Genomic DNA, 6,000 nt, shown 5'->3' on the forward strand with positions numbered 1-6,000 from the left:
GTCCTTATACGTTAAGGACAATGAGTCCTTAATCCAAACTAAGAGAAAAGAAGGGGTGTGACCTCATTGCATTTTGTGTATAAAACTCTCTCCTTTATCTCATACTGCAATTGCACTCATCTGAAAACAGCTTAGGAAATTTGGGGATTTTTGTTGAAGTTGAGGAGTTCTTCAAATGACAATTAATAGAGGATGCAAATTCTTTAAGGCAAACATGAAAATTTTGGTTACTGGAGAAGCTGGGTTCATTGGCTCTCACCTAACTCTTAATTTTAAAATACCCTAAACATTGGCAGAGATACTTTATACAGAGAGAGACAATACAATGTAATTGATCAAGATACTTGAGATATATATACATATGGAGGAAATAAGGATGTAGATCATTTACCTTTGCAGCTATCAGATACATTAAAGGACCAATCTTTTACTCTATCACACAATTACCTGCAAACAAAAATGGAAGGAAATAGTGAACTTAAGTGTGAGCCAGGTATGTAGATGGGGGATGATATATTCCTCTAGTTTCTTTTTTCTATGCAAGTGGTAGTTAAAGTTGCACTCCAACGGGTGGTATTTGTGAAGCAACAATGTTGGGAACAATTCTTCGATTTATTCAAAGTTCAACGTCTACCTTCAGGGTTCAGAAAAAAAAAATTGAAAAACAAAAAAATATGCAATTCCAGACTAATAGTCAAAATAGTGGAGAGCAATTATAACTCTCGCATATGGATCAACTGATAATTTAATTGGAAAACCTATATATAAGGACCACTTTTGTTCACTTGAACTTACAAATACAAAAACATATACAACTTCCACCAAATTGTTTCTTGAAAAGCAAACAAAAACAAAAGAAATCATAAAGTGCACCACACAGGCACACATGACATGCATATTAACCCCAAAAAATAGGCTCTTGCCTATGACTTGATCCATGCCATGCAACACAAAGTTAAGCTAAGATCGATACATCTAACTATAAGTCCTGCCAGTCCATACCCAGGGGCTTAAATCACACTACACTGTATCTGTTCAAAGTAAAGCCCCAAACAACCTATAACACCCAAAAGCCAGAAAGTAAAATTTGTAGAATCGACATATCGATAAAAGCATTAGGCACACGACAATATCAAAAGAAAATAAGTTTAAGTGAATTTGATGCTAATCCTAAGTCTTGTGACAACAATGTCATTTACGAAGGAGTTGTGATAATCTGAAATGTGAGTGGCATTATTTCCATTCATTCATAATGAAATGTGCGAGCTAGGCATTTCATCGTACACCTTATGTGCAATTTTTAAGCTCATGGATGAACCTCTAGCTTGTCTAACCCTTTCAGTGGGGGCAATCATTAAGTTCAAATTCTAACATAACACTGTGCCTAAAACCAATTTGCTATGAGAACTACAAAACCAATTTGCTATGACAACTGTACAGTGTTCAGTGATCATACCAATATTTCCCAGAGATTAACAATTAAAACAGAAACACGTACTTGTTTCTTGTTATAAACTTCCATGTTGTTCTATTCAACCTTTCTCTTCTCTGCCTTGGCCTGGTAGGGCGCTCTCTCCTGTATAATTTTTATCCAAAAAGCGATAATCAAAGAACTACTGGAGAATATTCCAGCAATTAACAAAAAGAAAAGCCTAAAAACCCATCACCAGTTTTACCAACCTGGTCAATACCGTAAAAGAAGATATATAACAATTAAAATCATTCAAAATTTGACTAAAAAAATCACAGCAAGGAGAAGTCAAGAGAATTGAGCATGTAGATCTGGGAAATGAGATTCACTTATAGTACTGACCGATTTGTTGTTGGGATGTTCATTCTTGTACTTCTCTCTAAACTCCACCTATTCAAAATCGAAATAAAAGTCAGCGAAATAAATTCACACCAAAAAAAAAAAAAAAATTCACAGATCCAAAAAATTCATGAACATGCTCAAAGGTCACTTTTTCCTCTACTCAATCAAATGAATCCACAACCCCAGCTGAAATGTAAATAAATAAACGGAGACAGGACCTTGAACATGGCATCAAATCTGACTTGAAAAAATTGTTGGGGGACTAAGAATCAAAATGTAGGAGCTGTAGTTTACCAAAAATAAATAAAAAGACAAAATAAAACAGTGTAAAAGCTACAAAGAATAAAGAGAACTGCATAGACTGACAAAATACCACGTATGAGCAATACATTGTGAAAATACTATATGAACCAAGGTCCAAAAACAATAAAGAGCCTGCATATCTTCATTGAGAATAAAATAGAATTGTACATGAATATCCAATAACGGATTTCGGAACCGGAGAAGCCAACACCATATTATCTAAGAGCATCAAAGGAGGGTTTTACCTGCAACCAGTTTTTATAAATCCTTCAATGTAGACCCTCTTTGAGTTTCTCTAGTACATACCTGAATAAAAATAAGAGATTCAGATAGTGCAAAATAACTAACAAAGCAGCAGTAGAAGAACAGAGGCATATATGAATATAGTGTGAAGAATCCATGCTCAGAGGCATATATGAATAACTAACAAAGAAGCAGCAAAATATGCTCAATTGTTAAAGAAGTTTTAAGCTTTTGCATATATGAATCCAACCGCACCCGATTAATTTCTCTCCAATAGTTTTTTGATTGTCGCTTTGTGGTCGGTTTGTTTAAAGAGGAAATATGCAAAAACTTAACATTGTTTAAAAATTTGTATCACAATCTCAACAGAGGCATATAATCCATCTCATCTCATCCCTCAACCCATCAAAACTTAAACTGACAGCATATAGTACATTTAGAAAGGGGCAACAAAAACCCCCCAATTCGAGAGCATAGTTACTTAATGAGGCCACAACAACTACATATGATTAATTAACCTCCCAGACCCAAATATCTACATTTGAAAGGAAACACCTCACTAGGTTTCTCACTATATCTTTCTACTATGCATCCTCTTCCCTTAAACAACTTCAAAGTTACTGAAAGCATCATCCATCTTGCTTGAAGAATTATGCAAAGCAAGAACTTAAAATTATTAGGTCTATATAATTATATACCATGTGTGTTTGAGTGTCCATATTTCATAGACTGGAAAGTCCACATTGGTGAATCCAATCGCACCCGGTTAGTAAAATTTCAAACCCAAGTTAATGTATCGACAACGGAAATGAATTTCATTCAACTCATTCATATCACACACAAACCCAATTCATAACAACACAATAAGTAACAATTAATCGTCTTAAAATACAAAACCAATTGTGGAAAAGAGCAAGAACCCAATTTAGAAGAGCAAAAATGAAGTAATACCTCTTAAAATCAAGATCGCCACGTTCAGAAAGCCTGTGCATTGTCTTTCTTCAAGGCAGCTCAATCACCTTGTGCCCAGATGACCAGAAGCGAATTCACTTGGGTCAGGGGCTGGATATCAAATCTGAAATCTGATAGTTAAAAATGCTAACCGGGTGACCTGATCTCCATGGATACAAATTTACTTGGACATTTGCCTAGCTCACATAAAAAAGTCACCTGAAAAAAAATATTTTTTTTTTCCTTTTTCCTTTTCCTTTGCTACCAAAACCCACTTTATAGCTGGACAGATGCGACCTTATGCTCTATTTACATCACCTTTTCATGCTGAGCTGATGGCTCTTAGGGATGGCATCCTATTAGCCCGATCTTTGCAGCAGTTGTGTTTGAAAGTGATTGCTCAGTTTTGGTCCAAGCCATTAAGTCTCCTTCACAAGATTTGCATCTAGTCATTAATTGCTAGATGCACCACTAATATTCAATCAATATTAATTATTTCAGGGATATGAAGAAGAAAAGAACCAAACGATGACAAAAAACTTGTACTATGGATGGAACCGTTGATTGGAATGGCCACCTTGCAATCCGAGGGAGAACTGGTTCTTGGGTTGCTGCAATTCTCATATTAGGTACATAATTAACCCTAGCTAATTAAGCTCCATGTATAACACACTAATTACAACATGAATTTATCTATTTAATCTCGACATTTTTATGTAATTATACCAAAAGCCACGTCTGTACTAAATTTGCAAATTTCGGTCTCGGTTCGACCTTGCCCAAAGGAAAGTGATGCCAGCAGTCACGGGAGGGGCGACCCCGTGCTAGACCAAAGCAAAGCTCGAGAGCGGCGTGCCAACATGTAAGGCGGCACGCCCGCTTGAGGTTTGGCCTACGGGCAGGAACAGCCCTTAGTGCCATGACAGTCATCAAGAAGAGAACATGGTTAGCCTCGTTAGAAGGGAAAGGCCACATGGCCAAGATGTTGCCCATGAGCCGAGTGAGTTGTCTGACTGGTGCCCACAAGGCAAATGAGTTGTGCACGATGAACATCTTAATTGAGGAAGTAAGACAACTATTACAAGGCCAGATGGGGTTTAGTGTTGATCATGTGCGTCGAGAAGCTAATGTCGTCGCTCATACTTTGGCTTCTCGTGCTCTTCGGGGTAGTGATAGTCGAGTGTGGTTTGTACTAACTCCCAACTTTATAAGGGATGTCATTCAAAACGATGTAATTGTTATCTGATTCAATGAAATTATCTTTCAAAAAAGAAAAACCTAATAACTATTGTAGAGAAACTGAAATTGAGAGGAAATCGCTGTGTATTCTCATTGATAATAGGGACCTCTTTATATAGAGCATTACAATGCATAGAATCTCAATCATACAAGGAAAGTAACCATACATTCAATAGGAATCTACATCCTTCTAATTTAACCCTATTACCACTAGGTCAAGTAACCTAGAGTTTGAGCCAAACACAAATTAGGGTTTACTTGAACACTCCCCCTTATGTTGCCCAAACGCGGTGCTTCTCTCGTTGCCTCGTTAAAAAACTTGCCAAGTAACAAAAACCCAGTGGGACAAAAATAACCTCGGTCGAAGGGGAAAAAGAGCACAACACACCCTTCACGTTTCGAGGTGAACATGTAGACATCTCCCCCTGATGTCTGCGTCTCCCCCTGATGACTACGATCATGGGAGTTCAGATAATTTCCGCAAGCCAATTCTTACCACATGTTTCTCGAACGTGGATTTGGGCAATGACTTAGTAAACAAGTCTGCCACATTATCCTCATATCTAACCTAGTTCACTTTGGTATTTGAGGAGAGTCTGTTGTTGCTGATTATGTTTGGTGTTGTCGCTTTTGACGTAGCCTTGCTTCATTTGTTCAAAACGAACAGCATTATCCTAAATGCTCGTAGGCTCATCTTGTGGTAGACTTCAAACCACAATTGTTCAAACATGCGTGATTATGGATCCAATTCATAAACCAATACGAACCACTTCGTGAAGAGCAATAATCTCTGCATGGTTCGAAGATATAGCGACTACGGTCTGTTCTGTAGACCTCTAAGATATCACGGTCTTTTCTCATGGTGAACACTTAACCAGTTTGGGAGCGACCTTTGTGTGGGTCAGAGAGGTACCCACCATCAGCAAAATCTTCCAAAACACTTATATCGTTTTGGGATGGGGATAGAGAACGCATGCCAGCATTGGCGGCGTTTCTGGTGTGTGATGGGTCCGAATCCATCTTCTCTCTGTATGGATAGAACAAGCTCATATCAATCATACATCTCAAATACTGAAAGATATATTTTACACCAATCAAAATGGTGTCGCGTTGGCACAGAGCTATACCTTAGCTAACAAGTTCACCGCAAACGAGATGTCTGGTCCTGTGCATTGAGCTAAGTACAATAATGCGCCTATTGTACTGGCACTTCTGCCTCTAGCACTTCTTCGTCATCATCCTTCAGACGAAGAGGGACCTTTTTAGGATCAAGACTACGGACGATCAAGGGGGTGCTTGAAGGTTTGACCTTGTCAAAATGCCTAAGCATCTATCGACACGATGCTCAAGTTCCAAACTAAGACATAATCGTGTTCTCCCATAATCCTTCATCTCAAAATCGGATTTCAAGTGTTCAGCGGTTTCCCTTAACTCTTTAAGGGATTCTAATG

The 6,000-nt window shown here is 37.9% G+C and overlaps 1 long non-coding RNA gene across 1 annotated transcript; it reads right to left on the minus strand.

Moving 5' to 3' along the window:
• Positions 1-153: 153 nt before the first annotated feature.
• Positions 154-3,325, minus strand: LOC112186413. The gene is made up of 5 exons (XR_002930784.2): positions 3,311-3,325; positions 2,362-2,422; positions 1,814-1,861; positions 1,499-1,576; positions 154-447 (listed from the first exon to the last, which is right to left on the minus strand). It is a non-coding gene; the product is annotated as an uncharacterized LOC112186413 (long non-coding RNA).
• Positions 3,326-6,000: the final 2,675 nt, after the last annotated feature.

The sequence above is a fragment of the Rosa chinensis genome, chromosome 2 (assembly GCF_002994745.2).
Source record: "Rosa chinensis cultivar Old Blush chromosome 2, RchiOBHm-V2, whole genome shotgun sequence".
Lineage (NCBI taxonomy): Eukaryota > Viridiplantae > Streptophyta > Magnoliopsida > Rosales > Rosaceae > Rosa > Rosa chinensis.